This window comes from Sarcophilus harrisii, chromosome 3 (genome assembly GCF_902635505.1).
Source record: "Sarcophilus harrisii chromosome 3, mSarHar1.11, whole genome shotgun sequence".
Classification (NCBI taxonomy): Eukaryota; Metazoa; Chordata; class Mammalia; order Dasyuromorphia; family Dasyuridae; genus Sarcophilus; species Sarcophilus harrisii.
The window spans coordinates 244842908-244861444 of NC_045428.1; the positions used below are offsets into that span (position 1 = coordinate 244842908).

Consider the following 18537-nt stretch of genomic DNA (forward strand, 5'->3'; position numbering starts at 1 on the left):
GCAAAGATGGTGTGGGCCACGGACATATTTATGGTAGAAATTTAACTTCAGGGATTTGATATAACAGCTTTCTGATTAGATATGTTAGATTGTAAGGTTGAGCTGATGCCCATCAGTAACCTTTTCTGCTTGCCTTAGGGAGTAATCTTACCAATATTTCAGGCGTTCTCTGCCAGCCCCACCTAGTGACCCAGGCTCTCATCACTAGAGATAGTAAAAATGAAACAATTCCTGCCCTCAATTCCTATCATACCTTGGTTGTTAATCTGGGTCCATGCAAAACATAGCATTGATGTTGCTTAACAGGATTGAAAGGAAAGATGTCTTGGTGAAGATGTAGGGAATTGAAGACAAACTCAGAATTGTTATGAGCTAAGTTCAAATTCTGACTCTAACATATACTGGCTACATGTCCCTCAACAAATCTTCTAACCTTGTCCCTCAGACAACTTTCTAAGATTATAAATTGCAAAATAATTGCTGTTTTGCACTGGTAAAGGGAACTGTCTTGATGGGGATTGTCCTGAACTAATGAAAACATAGATCAAGCAGAAAGAAAAAAAAAATGACCTGGGGATCTGAATGGAATCACCTTTACGCTATCTTCCTAAAGACACAAAAATAATAATTGAATTACAGTTTTTTTAAGTTATATTCAAATCTTTTTCAAGTATGTATTTACTATCTGCTCTATTTAACTATGCCCGTCTGTTTTTTTTGTTTGTTTTTGGGGGGTAGGCAACTGGGATTAAGTGATTTGCCCAGATTCTCATAGCTAATAAGTGTCTAAGGTTGGATTTAAACTCAGGTCCTCCTGACTCCACAGCTGGTACTCTATTTACTACACACCTAGCCACCCCTAACTATGCCCTTAGAAAGAGAAGCTCTAATCTTTCTTTGAAATCCATCATGGCACCATTCAGGGCTCTCTGTACAATTAGTGCTGATTCAATCAATGATACCAAATTGATTTGTAAATATTTTCCTCAATTCTAGTGCTTTAGCAGTAGTCAGAATAATTCTGATTTTTATCTGCCCTGGCAGCAGGATTTCTGGCAAAATAACATAGAAACTAGAAATGAGTTAATACAGAAATTCTATTGAGATCAGTTTCTCAATAAACTTTCCCATGTTAGCCTCAGGCAGCTGGTGTTTTATTCCCTTCCTCTGTTTTTATTGCTGTTCTATTTTATGTGTTGTTTTATCATTTTTGTCCAAAACCTTGTAGTTTTCCCTTTATTACCTTTACTGAGAAGATATAGACACTATTTGCAACCCAAATTTCCATCCAAGACTGGAGTATTTTGCATAAAACTCCATTAACTGGTGGACAGAATGATGACTCTAGGCTGCTTGTCTGTGTGAAGGGACAAAATTAACACAATACCTTTGGAAAGGAGAGACATTCTTCATTCTTGACACGTACGGGAACAACTCCACCAAGGACTGAGAGAAAGACTTTGGAAGCAGCAAGTATGTAGATGAAGCCAGCTGGTCAACATATCGCTATTTCCAGTTTCCCTTCCTAAAAACTTCAAGGAATTCCTTCCCTTTATCCCTTTTTCAGAGAAGACATACACACCAGGGGTAAAGCAACTTCAGGGAGGACAAACCGTCACTTTTGTTTGATCCACTGATTAATGAATATTTCTTCAAAAGTCACTGTTTTTCCTCCATTACAAACATGTGTAAGCAAAGCAAATTCCCACAGTGATTCTATGTGTCTATATGAATATATACACACATACATACATATATGTGTATATATTGAATACATGTGTATATATGTTATATATGCACATATATATATACAAAGAGAGAGACAAAAACAGAGACAGAGAGAAACATATGGTTCTCCCTTCATATCAAAGATGTCTGAATTTTTTTCTTTTTTTTATGAGGTGCTTATAGTACCTTATTATAAAATTTGGATTGACATAATAGTATACATATATTTTATTCACTTCTGAGTTTCTAAACTTTTTCTGTGTCATCTGTTGGCCTTCACACATCATTTTCAGCTTCCATAAAACTCCCCAAAAATTCCCATTCAATTTCTTATGCTGACCCACAACATAGCAAAATTGTGATAGGGAAAGTCTTGACATGGAAGGGACAATTGTATCTCTAGATATAGAGAAACAAAGTGAAATTTGAGTTATTTTATACATATATGTGTATTGTGTGACCATATTATGTATTTATATGTATATTATACCTCATTTTGTACTCTGAATCTATCATCTCTGAGGTGAGTAGCATGTTTCATTATGAATTCTCTATAACTTTAGTTGGTGTTTGTGATGTGTTTGAGGTTCAGCACCAAATGATGAGATTGAAGAGAGCAACTGGCACCAAATATTGGGCTTTGGTCAGGTGACAAATTCACAATGACCTTCACTTTGCCAAAAGATAGGTTTATTTATGAGAAGAGGTTACAGACTAAATGAAGAGGTAAAATAGGCACCATAAGTGGTATATTTGAAGTAGATTTGGGAGAACATATAGTTAACACAGAAAGGACAAGTTCCCCAGAACTCACAATTAACCAAGAGAACGGGAATATACTATGAGGTGGGAGTACACTTTTCACTTGCAGGTAAAAATCCTAAAAAAAATTAGCACCACAAAAGAACTAGTTAGCTATAACAAGGAGAAAGACACCATGAGGCTTAGGAGAGAGGATGGGAAGAAAGATTTCCATGAGGCAGAACACCAAGCAAGCTAACCCAAAAGGGATTAAGCAAAAATGGTGTATAGGGGAAATGAACAGATGTATAGGGGAAATTTAACTTCAGGGGTTTAAGACCTAATTGAAGATAGAACAGTAGGATTACCTGAGGACTCTGCAGGGGATAGACCTGTAAGATTGAGCTGATCCCCATCAGTGCCCTTCCCTGTTTACCTTAGGGAGTAATCAGTTCTTCAGGCTTTCTCTGACAACCTAGTGACCCAAGTCCTCATCATTTTCATTGCTTGAGTTCCTAAGTCTTTCAAAGTTGTTTGTCTTTACAATATGAGTGTTATACCATAGATTAAAGTTATTTTCCTGGTTATACTCACTTCACTTTATATCAGTTCATTCAGTTTTTCTGTTTCTCTGCTTTATTTCTTATAGCACAATATTATTATATCATATACTATAACTTGTTCAGCCATTCTCCAACTGATAAACATCTCAATTTCTAATTCTTTGCCATACATATTTTTGTTTGTAATGGATCCTTTGAGACCTTTCCCAGACTTTCTTTTTAATTTCTTTAAAGTATTAACTCACTAGTACTATTGCTGGGTCAAAGGATGTGTATAAAAAAATGTTTTGGGGGCTTACTCTCAACTGAGGAGTTCATCAATAGAACATTATCTTTTTCCCCATGTCCCTGCCGCATTTGTCACTTTCCTTTATTTTTTGGTCAACTTTGCCAATCTGATGGGCATGAGTTAATACTTCCTAATTTGCATTGCCCTAATGAATGGTAATTTAGAACTTTTTTTTCCTGAGGCAATCAGGGTTAAGTGACTTGCCCAGGGTCACACAACTAAGAAGTATTAAGTGTTTGAACTCAGGTCCCCCTGACTTCAGGTGCTCTATCCACTGTGCCACCTACCTGCCCCAAACATTTTTTAAAACATGGCTATGACAGGTTGAATTTTTTCCTCTGAAAACTACCTATTCATATGTTTTGTCTATATATCAATTTGAGAGTAATTTTTTTTCTTATAAATTTTATTTTAGATTTCTTAAGGATTATTAACCTCTTGCTCAAAAGGGAAATTTTACAAAGGGCATTGCAAGAGATAAGGATGAGCTGCAGTATTATGCAGTAGAAGTTTAAGAGAGATTGGAATGAGTAAAGAAATATGGCCAATGTTTAGAGAGAAAGAGAGAGAGAGAGAGAGAGAGAGAGAGAGAGAGAGAGAGAGAGAGAGAGAGAGAGAAAGTGAGTCTAAACAGATCAGTGAACTTTTAATTCAAAGGAACAGATACCAGATAATGATTCTTTTTGTCCTTTCCCTTCTTTCGTCTCTCCCTATCCAAGATTCATGTTATATCCATGTTTTTTTATTTTTCACTCTCCCCTGAGGAATCCCTGAAGGATAGCCCTATGATTCTGTAAGCTGCATCAGGGAGGTAGATATGTCTCCTGATTAACTGAGGGACTTCTGGGAAAGAGCAGCAAAAATAACAAAGAAAGAGGAGACAAAGCATGGGTTTCAAATGGCAAATGGGGAAGAAGATCCCAGGGATCTCCTGATTCCCATCATGCCTCTTCTCTTTCCATCCTTTTGTTTTTCTGCTCTCTTTTCTGTATTATTTCCCATAAAACTCTAAGCTCCTTGAAGGAGGAACTATCTTTTTGGCTTAGTATTTGTATTCCCAATGCTAAACACATTCTAAAGCAATTAATAAACGCTTGTTTAATTTGACAGTCAAAATTTAGGGAGTGCCCAGAGTTTTGATAACAATTCAGTCAAGTAGTCTGCTTTATCAAAAAATACCCATTTTAAACTCAGCACACCCTTACAGAATCAACACATTCTTTCTTCGTTTCCTTCTGTAGTTTTCCTTTTTAGATCATTAAAAATAATCACTAAAGAGATCTTAGTCTAATCATTAAATTAATCCATCAAGATCTAAGAAAATGGGGTTGAAGTACCCTTTCCCCTTTTCAAATTATAGTGATACCTTGACACTTGTCTGCTTAGAAACTCACCAAATTTGGTGTTCGGTGAGAAAAAAATGCTTCAGTACTAGACACTTACTCAGGATTTCATTGTTGTCTTGGTTGAGCAGTAGGAATGTAGCCAGGCATACTGCCCAGCCCATCGCCACTGCTATTGCTATAGGCCATGGGCAGCTTTTCCCCAGGGAAGGCAGAGGTGCACATAAATCTGATACTGTGCACATCAGTGAGCAGGTCTTGGGAATATTCATGCAGGACCATGTGGCTGATGATGTGGCTACAGGGTATTGTCCCCCAGGTCCCAAAACATTAGTACTGGAAGGAGAGTAACCAGTGGCTGTGGCTTGAACAGCTGTGGTGAGAGCCCAGGGGGAAATGACAGTTGCAGAGGACCCAGGACTCCTAGCTGCCCCAAGCCCTAGACAGCAGCGGGCATGGGACCATAGCTTCTGCCTCCACATCCCACCCCGCTAATGAAACTTGGACAGATGGGGTAGCAGTAAGATATAAAGTAGAGGTTCCTCTCAGAAAGTGAATTGGATCAAGAAGGGAGGAATCCAGCTGGGCTTGGCTGGGCTGGACTGGGCTATCTTGCTTCTCCTCAATTGGAACTTTCCTCTCCATTGGAGAATTGAGTGGGAAAGGATGGTTAGGCTGTAAACTGTAGATGTACTCCTTATGGGGAAAATTTTGTTTGGTACTCATTCCTTTCACCACATGTAGTGCCTTCTGGAACCAATTAACAATGAGTACCAAGGTACCACTGTATTCTCCTTCAGGAAAAAGTCTTTCCTGGGCTAATCTGGAGAAAGAGAAGCAAGATATCATTTAGGGATTAATAGTTAAAGAAAAATAATAAAAATTTTTCTATCCTGTAAATCCAAATGTTTCAGATTAGGGTAAATTCAAAATGCTTTCTTAATATTTCTAAAAGAAGGAGATAGAAGAGGTTTGTCTGTTTTTAAAACATGACCAAATTTTAGTTGCAAGTGCGAACATTAACTACATATCTAAAAATCACAACCAAACTGGACATACAACCACACAAAATTGACACATAAACCATATGATATAATGACATGATATAATATACATGTACATATTAACTGTGTGAAAAAATCATGGGAAAAGATGCTCAAATATCCCTTTCATCAAAGAAATTTTTAAAAAGAAACTATTTTTCCATGTTATACCAATGTTCTATATGATACCACCAACTATCACTATCACCAGCTGTTTGTGTTCTCCTTAATCCCCTTCCCAGACCAGATTAGAATCAGGATTCTCATGGATTATCAGTATCCTTGCCAGTTAGGGTCAGCTTAATATGGAACTTTCTCCTTTACTTCTGCCTTAATCTCCTCCTCTTTATCTCTTTCTCCTGAGATTGTAGGAAGAATCAATGCTTCTTAGTTTCTGATGCCCAAACTAAACCAGTGATTACATCCAGGGTCCATCTAAAGGAAAAGAAAAGTTATGGACTCCATTTTAAATTTGTGCTATTAAAGACTTATCAAGTTGTTAGTAAAAGCAAAAAAATCTAATCAAAATTAGCTTTATCTGCCACATAGCTATTTACCAACTCTGAGATAATACTTCCTTAGGGTCACATAAGTACTTGCATAAGCACATACATACACAGAGACTACAAACAGAAGTGATGTATTTTCTTCCCCTAAAGAAAACAAGTTTAATAATACTATTGAAATTATAAAAAAGTTTGAGGGGAAAACATCAAGTGGAAAGAAAGACACGTGGTTCCATTCTTAGCTTCTCGGTGACAATTCCCCTTACTACCAGAGGTACTGTCATAGTCATGAAATCTAGCCAGAGACAGTTGAGCTGCTCTGACCAGAAACTATCTCTTTCCTTCCATAAATCATCCCTGTCTTCTTTCTGCTTCTTGAGTACAAGGATAGTTGCTACTACTAACCTGAAGTCCTAAAATACAGTCCTTCCTCTTTCTCTCTTCATTTTTCTAGTGCCTCCTTTCCTACATTCTATCTTCTGTATCTCTAGAGCAATTTAAAGGTTCTGCATGCTGGGCAATATAACCTAGCTTTTTAAAACCTCATGATAGTTCTTACTTGGAAAATAGGTCAAACTACAAATGCTTAATTATTATTTAAAATATTTTTATTCCTTTCAGCCTTGAACAATAATTCTAGTTAGCAAGGAATGGAAGAACCTAGGATAGTATTATACACATATTTAAATAGTAATCTTATAGATAGATATGTATGTTCACATACACACACACACACACACACACACACATAACCATAAACCTATGTTCCAAATTCATTTGCCTGAAAAACATTACATTTTAGCCAATTTTTATGAATATATAATATCATAAGAAGAGCCCTCTCTTTTGGGGCTCCTTCAAATCTACTATTATCTTTCACAATTTTCCTTTGCATAAAATGTCTCTTAATATCTTTATCTCAAAGAAAATAAAGTTTTCCAAAATTCTCCAACACTCTAACATTTCAACTTCCCCCATCAAGTTAGCTAATGAGATTTTTCAGCCTTCAGAAGAGATGTTCAGAACAATTATGTCACCTGTTCTAAATTCTAGTTCCTTTTTTTCTATTCTATTTGTTCCTTAAATTTCTAAGTCCCTTGAATTATTTATTTTATTTTATTTTTTTATTTTTGCTGAGGCAATTGGGGTTAAATGATTTGCTCAGAGTCACACAGCTAGGGAGTGTTAAATGTCTGAGACCAGATTTGAACTCAGATCCTTCTAACTTCAGGGCTGGTGCTCTATCTACTGCACCCCTTGAATTCTTTATTACCTGGCATGTAATTATATGCCATTACTCACTCATGTCCTCGTCCATGTTCATACCCCTTAAGATCAAGGATTGCTGCCACAAAGTGCAAATCTCTCCTTCTCTATCAAAAATTATGGAATGAGTTTTTTCTATTTCAAATTAGAACATTTAGATTCAAAGTTATAATCATGTTGTGTGGATTTTTTAGGGTCTTAATGAACTCCTCCATCATATTTTAAAAAACAACCAACCAAACAAAAGCTTTTCATTTTCCCTTTCAGTTCCAATGGTCTTGTGATGGAGAGAGCCATCTGCATCCAGAGAGAGGACTGTGAGAAGACTGTGGGAACTAAGTGTGGATCACAACATAGTATTTTCACTTTTGTTATTGTTGTTATTTGCTTTCATTTTGTTTTCTTTCTTTTTAATCTGATTTTTCTTGTGCAGCATGATAATTGTGGAAGCATGTATAGAAGAATTGCACCTGTTTGACATATTTTGGATTACTTGCTGTCTAAGGGAAAGGATAGGGAGGAAGGTAGGGAGAAAAATTTGAAACACAAGGTTTTGCAGGGGTGAATGCTGCAAACTATCTAAGCATATGTTTTGAAAATAAAAAGCTTTTTTTTTTAAAAAAAAAAAGCCTTCTCTTCTTGAAGGTATTGGTATAATCATTATATTAATGACATGTTGTATAAGGTTGGATGGGTCTACTCTGGGCCAAAGCTCAAGATTGGATGGTGGCTTACCTAATGAACAAAAAACAGGAAATCAACCCTAAGAAAAATCAGGATGCATTCTACTCAGGCAAGTTTGGGGGAACATAATGGATGGGAAGAACCCAGATGGTTCAGAATTTACCAGTTCAGAGCAAGGTATGTATATTTATTTCCCCAACTAAAAGGGAACACAGAGATTTAGTGGACTCTGGATTTTGGAAAATCTACATTCTCCATGTGAATAACACAGTCCCCATTTTTCTTAGAAGTCTGCCTCTTTCAAATGGGATTTAGACCTAAAGCAAGGTATCCAGCAGCCTCTGGAACCTTTATGACCTCATGATGCCCATATTTTTAGAGATTTTTCTCCATAAATATCAGGCTTAGTGGAACTTTTTGGCACATACCTACACATGGGCAGGACAAATGAGCATAAAATGTCTGAACCTTCAAGCTTTACAAAGCAATCACTCCTAATACTACTTTTGAAAAAAAAAAAGTTAATTGTTTGCCAGAACAAAATGATGCAGAGCCATACAATCATTTTGCATCCAGAAAATGCCAGTTATGAATTGAATGATGCAAATGGTTCCTCTAATAAGATAGATATGGCACACCAGAAGTCTATCCTAAAATGGGAATAGTACATTCAAAAATCACTCACTCAAATCCCTGAGGTGTTAACATCCTTCAGCAAATTTTGACTGTGCCAGACATTAAAACTTTCAGCCCAACACCTGGCCTCCCTGATTCCCCTAATAAGCCTCTGCCTATGAAGAGATGCTTCCAAAGAAAAACAATTTTCCCCCTGATTTACTGATGTTTCCAATTGAGATGAAAGAAGCACATACAACCTGACTTCAGTGGTCACTAATTTGATAATAGAAATACCCTTGAGATGCAGACTTAAACATTTATTGCATTCTCTGTCTCCAGTCATCCTAAAATTCTATCAACTGTATAGAGTATCTTTCCAAAAATCTCTACTAAATAGATACATAACATTTTATGTGTGAAATCTCTTTTTACTTAGTTAATATGAATAGTAATTTACCACTCCTTACCCCCACACAAATCTCTCATTCAGAAAGGCATTTGCTGCCAGATGTATAGTATGGTAAACATTTATTAAATGTCTAATACATGCCAGTTACTGGACTAAGTGCTAAGGAAACTAAGTGCTAAGGATACAAATAAGAAAGAAAATGATAGATCTTGCCCCAAAGAATTTACATTCTATGGCAAAAAGATAATATACAAAAGAAAGATGACAAATAGTGTTTAATGGTACCTGGTGTGAGGACATGAATGATGTTAGAGTTGAAACCAAGTGAAGTCGCTGGCAAATAAAGAGATGGCAAGCATCTGGACTCCTCCTTAAAGGAAGATTATGGGAGGGACTTTTGCCCCACCCTCCAGCCCTCCTATTTGAGGGACAGAAGCAACTGAGGGTACTGAGGAGGTGTCAGTATCAAAGCTGAAGAAATCTCCATGGTGATGAATTTCCTGATAATGAACTTATCTTGGTGGGGGCGGGGGGAGATAGGGGTGGGGTAGAGGAAGAAACCAAACAAAGCAAATGAAATTAAATGGCAAATGAAAGTTGTAAGAAATAATACAGGCAGGAGACATTAATCATCTTCTCTTCCCAAATTTTTTCAGACCTAAAATAGTTCTAATTCACAGAATTATAAATAACAAAGAAGAGTCCTGAATTCTTCTACATATTTTATTGAGCATATATAACTCTAGCTAGAAACAATGGGTAAGAAGGTTGAATCCCAGAAGTTTAATCATCTTCTGGAAATAGCATCTCATGTTCATTCAGCTTCACCTTTCCTCCCTAGCACACATGCACAGGTATCCTCTACCCTGAGTATATTGTTAACCTGCTTATATGTGAGTTCTTTTGTGTGTTGATCAGGAAGGATGTCAGGGCTGATGTGACAATGACAAGGATTCAATAACAATAATGATAGCATTTAGATAGTGCCTTAAGTTTTGAAAAGCACTTTACAAACATCTCAATTTAACTTAGTTATCAACCCTGGGAAGTAAGAGTTGTTATAATCCCCATTTTACAGATAAGGGAAATAAGGCTGTCAAGTGACTTGTTCAGGATCACATAATTAGTATGTGTCTCAGGCCGAATTTAAATTCCATTCTTTCTTACCCTAGGTATATGTGCTCTATTCACTGCACTACCTAGTTCCTTTATAACATATGTATGGTTACCCCTCCTTGTATAATAATGTAATTAGTGGGCAAGAAGGCATAATGTTAAAGAAGATTTTATTTAAAAAGGAAAATAAAATGGAAATTCTAGCATGAGCAACTATTAGACCCAACAATGTATAGGTCCCATTTGGGGAAAATCAATTCTCTAGCTCTCCCACAGTGAACCTTATGTTCAATATATTCTATGGGTCTATATTTCCTAAAACCATCACTTCCTAGCCCCATTAGTGCATTCATCTTTATTAGACAGTCAGAGAACACAAGAACTATAAATCAAAGACATTTAATGAAATAGTGTACTAAATAGCCATAAATATCTCCTATAAACTTGGGGCATATTCCCCAGACCTCAGCAATTACATATATTATAAATGGAAAGAGTATTTGTAGGGAACACACTTAGAAGGGGACATACAATCCCAGAGGAACTGATTCACAGAAAATATGTGACCAGTACACAAGCATGGAGGGTCAAATTATGCCTCAACTACTTATGGGTCACTGATATCTTCTAATGATACCATTATAAACTTCTCTCCAGATTTGCATATTATTGGCTTTTTAACTTCTGCTGCATACTGTTCAGATGCATAGTCTTCTGCCACTGTCTGATCTGCTGGATTCTTCTCCACTAACTACTACTTTTTGATCACTATGTGAATGGACACCTGGTCTTCTGGGTATTGATCTGTTCCCTATAGATTTTCATTCCACTGAAAATCTTGCTGATAATTTCTTTGAAGGAAAGAACAGGTACAAGCCTCCATGCTCAACTAACTTAAAACCTATACTTGTTTTTTTTTTTTTTTTTTGGGGGGGGGAGGGTGTTTCTGGCTCTTTTAGAAAATCAGAAACCTCTGGTTGGTAACCATCTCTTCTACCCCTTTAAAAAATATCTCTCCTCTTGGGTTCTACTGCCTTGTTACCTCAAGATTATTTGCTACTGAGACCTTTTACCTCCCTAGCAATGGATGCTTAATCTCAGGTGCCAAGCTCTTTAAAGCAAAGAACAGGATCCTCTGGTAAGAAATCTAGTTAATTTCCTCAAACTTAGTCTTTTCTTTAGATTCTTCTTCGCAATCAAAGTCACTATCAAAGATCTCACCTACAATAAGCATTCCATAAACCTCCAAATTCCCAATCTCTGATGGCTAGATTACATAATGGTTATGTAATGGTTATTGGTTAAATAATTTACTAAACAGCTATGGAGTTCAGGGTTCCTCAGTTTTTAAAGCTTAAATCCAGTACTATACTGGTAAATATTTAACAAGAGGCTGTCTGGGAGACACAGCTGGGACTGAGGGGCAAAGGGGTGGGGAAAGAATGTATACAACACTGGCTCTGGAGTCAAGAGGAACTGAGTTCAAATCTAACCTCCAATACTCATTAGCTGTGTGACCTTGGACAAGTCACTTAATCATGATAGCTTCCCCCCCAAAAAAAAAGACTCTCTGGGGGGGAAATTGTACATGTGACATACCTTTTTTATTAAAGCTTTTTAATTTTCAAAACATACGCATGGATAATTTGTCAACATTAATCCTTGCAAAATCTTGTGTTTCAATTTTTCCCCCTTTCTCCCAACTCCTCCTCTAGATGACAAGTAATCCAATATATGTTAAACATGTGACATAATTTTTAAGTGCAATTTGCAATATTAACACTTTCTGCATTATTTTCTTAATTCTAGACAAGAAAACAATAAATTGAGTCCTGATTTATAGCTTTTTTTGCTGATTTCTGAGGGGTGAATGATTACACTGAATATTTAATAAATGGCTCTTTTGACCAGGTTCAAGCTGGCTCCAATACTGCTTCTGTTTTTCCATGTAGATGAGTGAGTTAAAGCCAGGAAGTAATGCCACTTGCCTACTATATAAAAGCATCTATGGCCTTTTGATATTCATAAACAATAAATCCACTAAAGAGTGACTCTGGGATCTGCTATTACATACATACATGTACATACATACACACATACATGTAGAGGGCAGGAACTCTGAAAAGGTATATTTAAGGCTCAGTATGATTGATTTAATCCTACAACAAGATATTAACTCAGTGAAATTGAGATAATTGGTTCCTTAGTGATATAATGATTGGCTTATATTCAGTATGATGAATTGATTTAACTGTAATAAAGTATTTAGGAGGTCAGTCAGACCAAAGTCAGAAGCAGAGACTGAAATGTGCAGACTGCTAACTGGCTGGCCGACTGAGACTGCTGACGCAGACTGGGAGACTGAAGGAGACAATAAAGACTTTGGATTTTATGCCTGACTATTCTCATGGTGATTATTCTGCTGAGACCAAGGCTGGTCCGAAGGTGCTCTAAAAAGCTAGTCAGAACATTATACATACACATGATGAGGTCCTGAGTCACTAGATGGGGTTGGCAGAAAAAGCCAAAGTATTCATAAGATTACTCCCTGAGGCAAGCAAAAAGGGCACTGATGGATGAGCTCAACCTTACAGTCCCACCCCCGTGGAGGTCTTTTGTAATCTCACCTTACTCTATCCAGTCAGAAAGTCAAGTTATGACAAATCCCCCAAGATTAAACTCCCCTATAAATCTGCCTATGATCCTCACCATCTTTGCTGAATCCCTTTTTGATTAGTCCACCAGTGTTTTGTCTCATGTTGTCTTTCTTCTCATTCCCTCCTCCATTCCTCATGTGTCTTTCTCTTTACCCCATGTCTCCCCCATGCCTCATAGTGTTATTCTCTTTGTTATAGCTACCTGATTCTTTTAAGATGTTAAACTCCATTGTGGATCTAGCCTGACAGTTTATGGCATACTCCCACCTCATGGTGTATTCCCCTTCTCGTGGTTAATTGTGAGTTCCACTGAGGAACCTGTCCTTTCCTTGCTAAGTATATGGTCTCCCAAATATTTTTCATATTTACCACTCCTGGTGCCTATTTAATCTTTCCATTTTGCCTGTAACCTCTTCTCAATAAATAAACCTACCCTTTGGCAAAGAACAGATCACTGTGAATTTGTCACATGATTGAACCCCAACATTTGGTGTCAATTGCTCTCCTCAATCTCATCATTTGGTGCCTATGCTCAATCTCATCCCACACATACATACACATATATACAGATTTCAAAATCATATAATTATAGTCTCAAGTACAAGGGTTCTTCTAGCAGAGATTTTCCCCACTAGTCCTGTTACTTTGTCCTGATATTTCCTGGATTTTCCTTGTGGAAAGGAAAGGAAGATCTCTCTGTCTCTGGTTCTCTGTCTCTTTCCTCTCCTACCTTTCTCACTCCTTCCTACTTTTCTTTCCCATTCCTCATAGCTCACACACATAGTTTCCTCCCCTATACTATTGTCAAAGGTCAAGGGAAAACTCTATATAGTCTTCCAAGCTTGCCACGCCATGCTATGCCGAGTTCAAGTGGAAGATAAAGGTGAAAATCCTCCTGTCTTCTCTTCTCGTAGTTATTATTCCTTCCTTTCATCAAGTTCTTCCCTATGGCCTTCCTACTTAGCAATAATCATCAGCATGCACAGCCCTTAAAATGACACAATTTTCTTTCAGTTACCAAAAAGAGAAAGGCACCAGGATGGAACAAATATCCCAGAACTTGCTACATATACATTTATATAGCTATAACCCAGGTGTCACTGTAGCACTCAGCTATGTGCTGAGTCCCTCCTCCCACACAAGTCTGTGGGGGTCCACCAGTGACCCACATTTGGTTATTACAAGCAATAAAAATAAAAGATCAGCTCATATAATCTGAGGGATAGACATATAGTCTGAGGGGGAAAAAAGACAGGATTCATTTCATTTCTGCTCGTAGAATTTTATAACAAATTTGTAACAGATAGAATAAACCTCTTGAAAATATCCTTCCAGGTGTCTTTGGTTGACCAAAAAGCCAGGAAATGGGGTCCAATATTATATATTCTGAGAAATATTTTAAAATACTTCTCAGAACTGCTCTGTCTCTCTTTAGCATCTTTAGTCTCCATTTATAGTCACGTTGAGCAAAGGCATGTCTTTGTAGACCTAACTTTTATAGCAACAAAAGTCGTAAGGCAATAAAAAGGAACATCCTATACCCGGAGGTCGGACTGCGAACAAACAAGTTGGGATAGTGACAATTGAATTCCCCCGCACTGCCTGCTGGTGGACGCTCGGCTTAACTTTCAGTGTCTAAAGCTCCCCTATAGCCACTGCTGTTTCCCCTCAGCGCTGGGGAGTGAAGACTTAGCCGACCACTGCAGCCTTCAGCGTCCTATTTCTTCCGATGGAGTCTCTCCTCTCCCTGCTTTCCTCCAGCCCAGATTTTATTGGCCTGTTTTCTAGTCTCCACATCTAGTTCACATAAAGGTCATTCTGTCCAAGCCTCAATCTACATTTCCCGTAATCGTTATGAGAGAGCAGGATCTGTCCCGCCTCAAAGTGGCTTCATAAAACTTTAAAGCCTATAAAGCATTTTCCTCAGAATAATCCTTTCAGGAAGGCAGTAAAAGTAGCATTTCCCTCATTTTAGAAGAGGAAGACACTGAGATTTAAAGAGGAGAAATGACTTGCTCACAGTCTCATAGAAAGTAAGTGGCTTATTACTCTTTCTAACACTCTCGTTTAAAGCAACTTTTAAGTGCTTACTTTAGCTAATATAGAAAACAAACAGAGTAACCTCAAGTGCTTAAAAACATGAGGAAATAGAAATCCTACTGTAAATGTTTAACTTTCTACACTTGCAAGTCTTGCTATTTGGCTAGACCTTTATCATAACAGGGAGTTGCCTGTGTTATTTTATTAAAAGGAAAAAACCTTGAAAAATCAAGGCAAAATTAATTGTAATGTAGTCGATATTACCAAATAAAAATAAAACTCAAGAAAATGCTAAATGACTTTTACTGTTGCCAAGTGATTAACCTACATATTTTGAGAAGCTTTGTTTCTTAAATATTGAGAGGAAGCATTTGAGAGTAGTGACTTGAAAGTCAAAAAACTTAGGTTCTGGTTCATTTAAAAAGAAAATATTGATTTTGTGACCTTGAAGAAGTCATGATCACTCTGGTACCCATTTTCTTCATTTTAAGGTGAATGGGGAGGGGGGTGTACAAATGCCCTTTAAGTTCTTTTTCAGCTCTAACTTTCTATGAGGTATAGAGGATGAAGAAAAACTGAGAAAAGATTGTGAAAAAAATAGAATGTTTGTCTAATCATATAATTAAAATAAAGAACAATTTTTTTAAAAAAATGAAATAAAGAAATCTGCAGATCCGTAGTGATGGCATTAGGCACAATCTACAAAGCATTTAATCTTTTCCAATATGAGGGAATTAGTGCCAGAGAACAGACGTTTACTGTGCATGAAAATTCAGAAAGCAAATGGTCAGAGAAATAACCATATGAGGAAAACATGTCAGGAGTTTCAGTGTTCCAAAATTAATCATGCAATTTCCTGTTAAGTAAGCTTTCTTGTACTAAAGTGAGTTTGTTCAAGGCTGTCCTATCACAACCACCTCCCCTGTTGCCCTGTAAACTTTCAAGTTGAGCACACCCAAGCTCAAAATAATACAGGTACGGATCCTTCTGGGTCCTTAATAAAGGCTGGAGTCTGAAGGCTTCCTTCCTGGTTGTCATGGCAACAACAAGAGCTGCCGGCCCTCTCTTAGCATAAACCAACAGCAAGTGCAAGACCACACATTCCACACAGACTTGAAGTTTTACCCAGCTGTAGGGCCAGAGTGGAGCCTCAATGGTCAGACCAAGCTTCCAAGGGAAAAAGGGAAGCACCATAGTTTTAACTCCCTAAAAGTAAGTAATAATTTCTTTCTTCTTATTTTCAGAAAGGCGTGTCTAGTTATAACTGGAACCGTTTTTAATATCTTCTATTCATTCTGTAGGATATGAAAGTTTTTTCCTGGATCTAGGATTCATTCGTTTTGGTTTCTCTTTTTTGCATAGGACAGTTTATGTTATTTGAATGTGAGTTTTATAAGCTAGCATATCATTCTCACCATGACATGCTTAAATAGCTTACATTTACAGACATAAACTGTTTCCTCTTGAGAGTCTTCCTTTAAAATAGAACCCAGGAAGGAGGTAGCAGAGAAAATGGAAAAGTCAATTGTTGTTTTTTTTGTCTTAAATTTCATACCTGAAACCAAAAATTAGATGAAGCTCATATCATTTAATTTCCAAATTGTTCAAAGACCCCAACATATAGATGGTCAATTAATAAACTAAAAAGAATTCACTCAAGTGCCAGGCATGGAAACTCTGGCATGGTGACTTAGAAAATAATAGGTGCTTATAGAGTGCTTGTTGAATTGAAACAAAATTAGGTTATGATTTACATTTTTAAAACTTCTGTCTCTCCTTGATTAAAAAGAGCCGTCACTGTCTGATATTTTTCTTATGGAAACCTTGAAAGAAAAAAAAAAAAACTTCCATGCCATCCTTTTGGTTTGTAAATTCTTAGCTTTGCTTCCATCTTGAAGAAAGCTAATGATTGCTACATGAATATTCAAAATATTTTAGAGGGAAATTTAGCTAAATATTTGGCTACAGTAGTTCAAGTAGTTTTTAAAATTGTTTTTCAATCTTAATGAAAAATATCATATTTGCCTGAGGAAAAAAAAGAGCTCTTTTAAGACTTTTTTTTTCAGTCAAAATCCTTGCCCAAAGATATATTCAAAAATTCAGTTAATTAGTTTCTATCATTGTTTACCAAAGGAAAGGAGCTGCTTCAACAGCATAAACTGTAGGCATATTATTTAGCTAAATAAATCCTTTACTAACCACCAAAAACAACACCAGACCATGTGTGTGTTTTAATTAACTGAAGTATAAGGAAGATGCTTATTACTATTTTCTCTGGAAAAAAAAAAAAACTTCTTCGCTAAAGACAAAACGATGCAACTGGTTTAGAAGAAGAGATGTTTTCATTCTGTCAGAAATCTGGCATATAACTGAGACTAACAGCTTCAACAAACTCTAAGGAAATGAGTCATATTCAACAGCTAACTTGGATTTCCAGATGTCTTTTTCAACACACAATTTTCCTTTAATCACCTAAAGGCAACATATAACTTTGTTATTTAATAATTATGTTATTGACATACTTCTGTCAATGCATATGTCTGGCACATAGTAGGCATTAAATAAATATTTATTGACTGATTATTGAATAAAAGAATATATGTTATAGCCAATCACTGGAAAACCCAAAGAAGAACAAATGAAAACATATTGTTGTAAATGTAGTGACCCTTTGGGATATTTCCTTCTCCTGAATTGAAAGTTGTATTCCCAGAGGGCAGATACTACTGCTGGATTCTAGGGTATCTCAGTATTTGAACCTCCCCAAACTCTAATTTATGAGGCCCAGAAAGATATACATTTTCCAGGAGAATAAACACAAATTTAGAGTATAAATGCATTATATACATTTAGGTAACAAATATCATCAAGGGTCTCATGGCTTCAGCTCTTCAAAGTCTCAGTATTCTTTCTCTACTTGTTAAATCCTCAAACTACCACCCCAGACACAGTGTCTCTGTTATGTAGTCACTTGGTTAGGTTTCTAGAGTCCTTTCCTCCCTGAAGTACAACTCTCAGATGCCAATTCTAGTTCTCTCTTTTGTCCATAATCGGCTCTCTTCTTTGCTGCCAGAGATCCTTGATCCTTGAAAGTGCTCTCTGCCTCAAATGACTTAACTCAATTCCCTTTCTATTTCTTTCTTAAGAATGTATGTTTGTACTCTCTTCTGTGTCCAGTTGGAGCAATACCACAGCCATATCTAATGAAGATAGGAAATCCTTTCCCACTCCTTCTGCCCTGTGGTATCGGCACAGGGGTCACACTCCACAAAACTGTTCCTGGCCTTGATTGATTGCAGAATTTAGCAAATTTACTGTTTAAGGGCAAACAGCAAGCTGTTCCTCTAGAGCAAACAGAAATTCATCCTTCATGGAAGATTAGCAGAATGTTTACAGATTAAGATCATCTCTGTCACTTTCTTTTTTGCTTTCTGTGAGATATCTATATTTATATTTTTAAAAATCATTATTTATAATTATATCCTGAGCTGAGAAAATTCATTTCCTTCAGGAAACATGTTCCCACAAATATAT

At 36.7% G+C, this 18537-nt stretch overlaps 1 protein-coding gene across 1 annotated transcript in view; it reads left to right on the forward strand.

The window, feature by feature from the left end:
* Positions 1-15929: 15929 nt before the first annotated feature.
* C3H21orf62 (chromosome 3 C21orf62 homolog) overlaps positions 15930-18537 on the forward strand; it is a 32417-nt gene continuing 29809 nt past the window's right edge. Inside the window, exon 1 of the mRNA XM_003763433.4 lies at positions 15930-16215. The gene's annotated coding sequence lies outside the window, so the exon portion shown is untranslated. The remainder of the gene's footprint in view (positions 16216-18537) is intronic.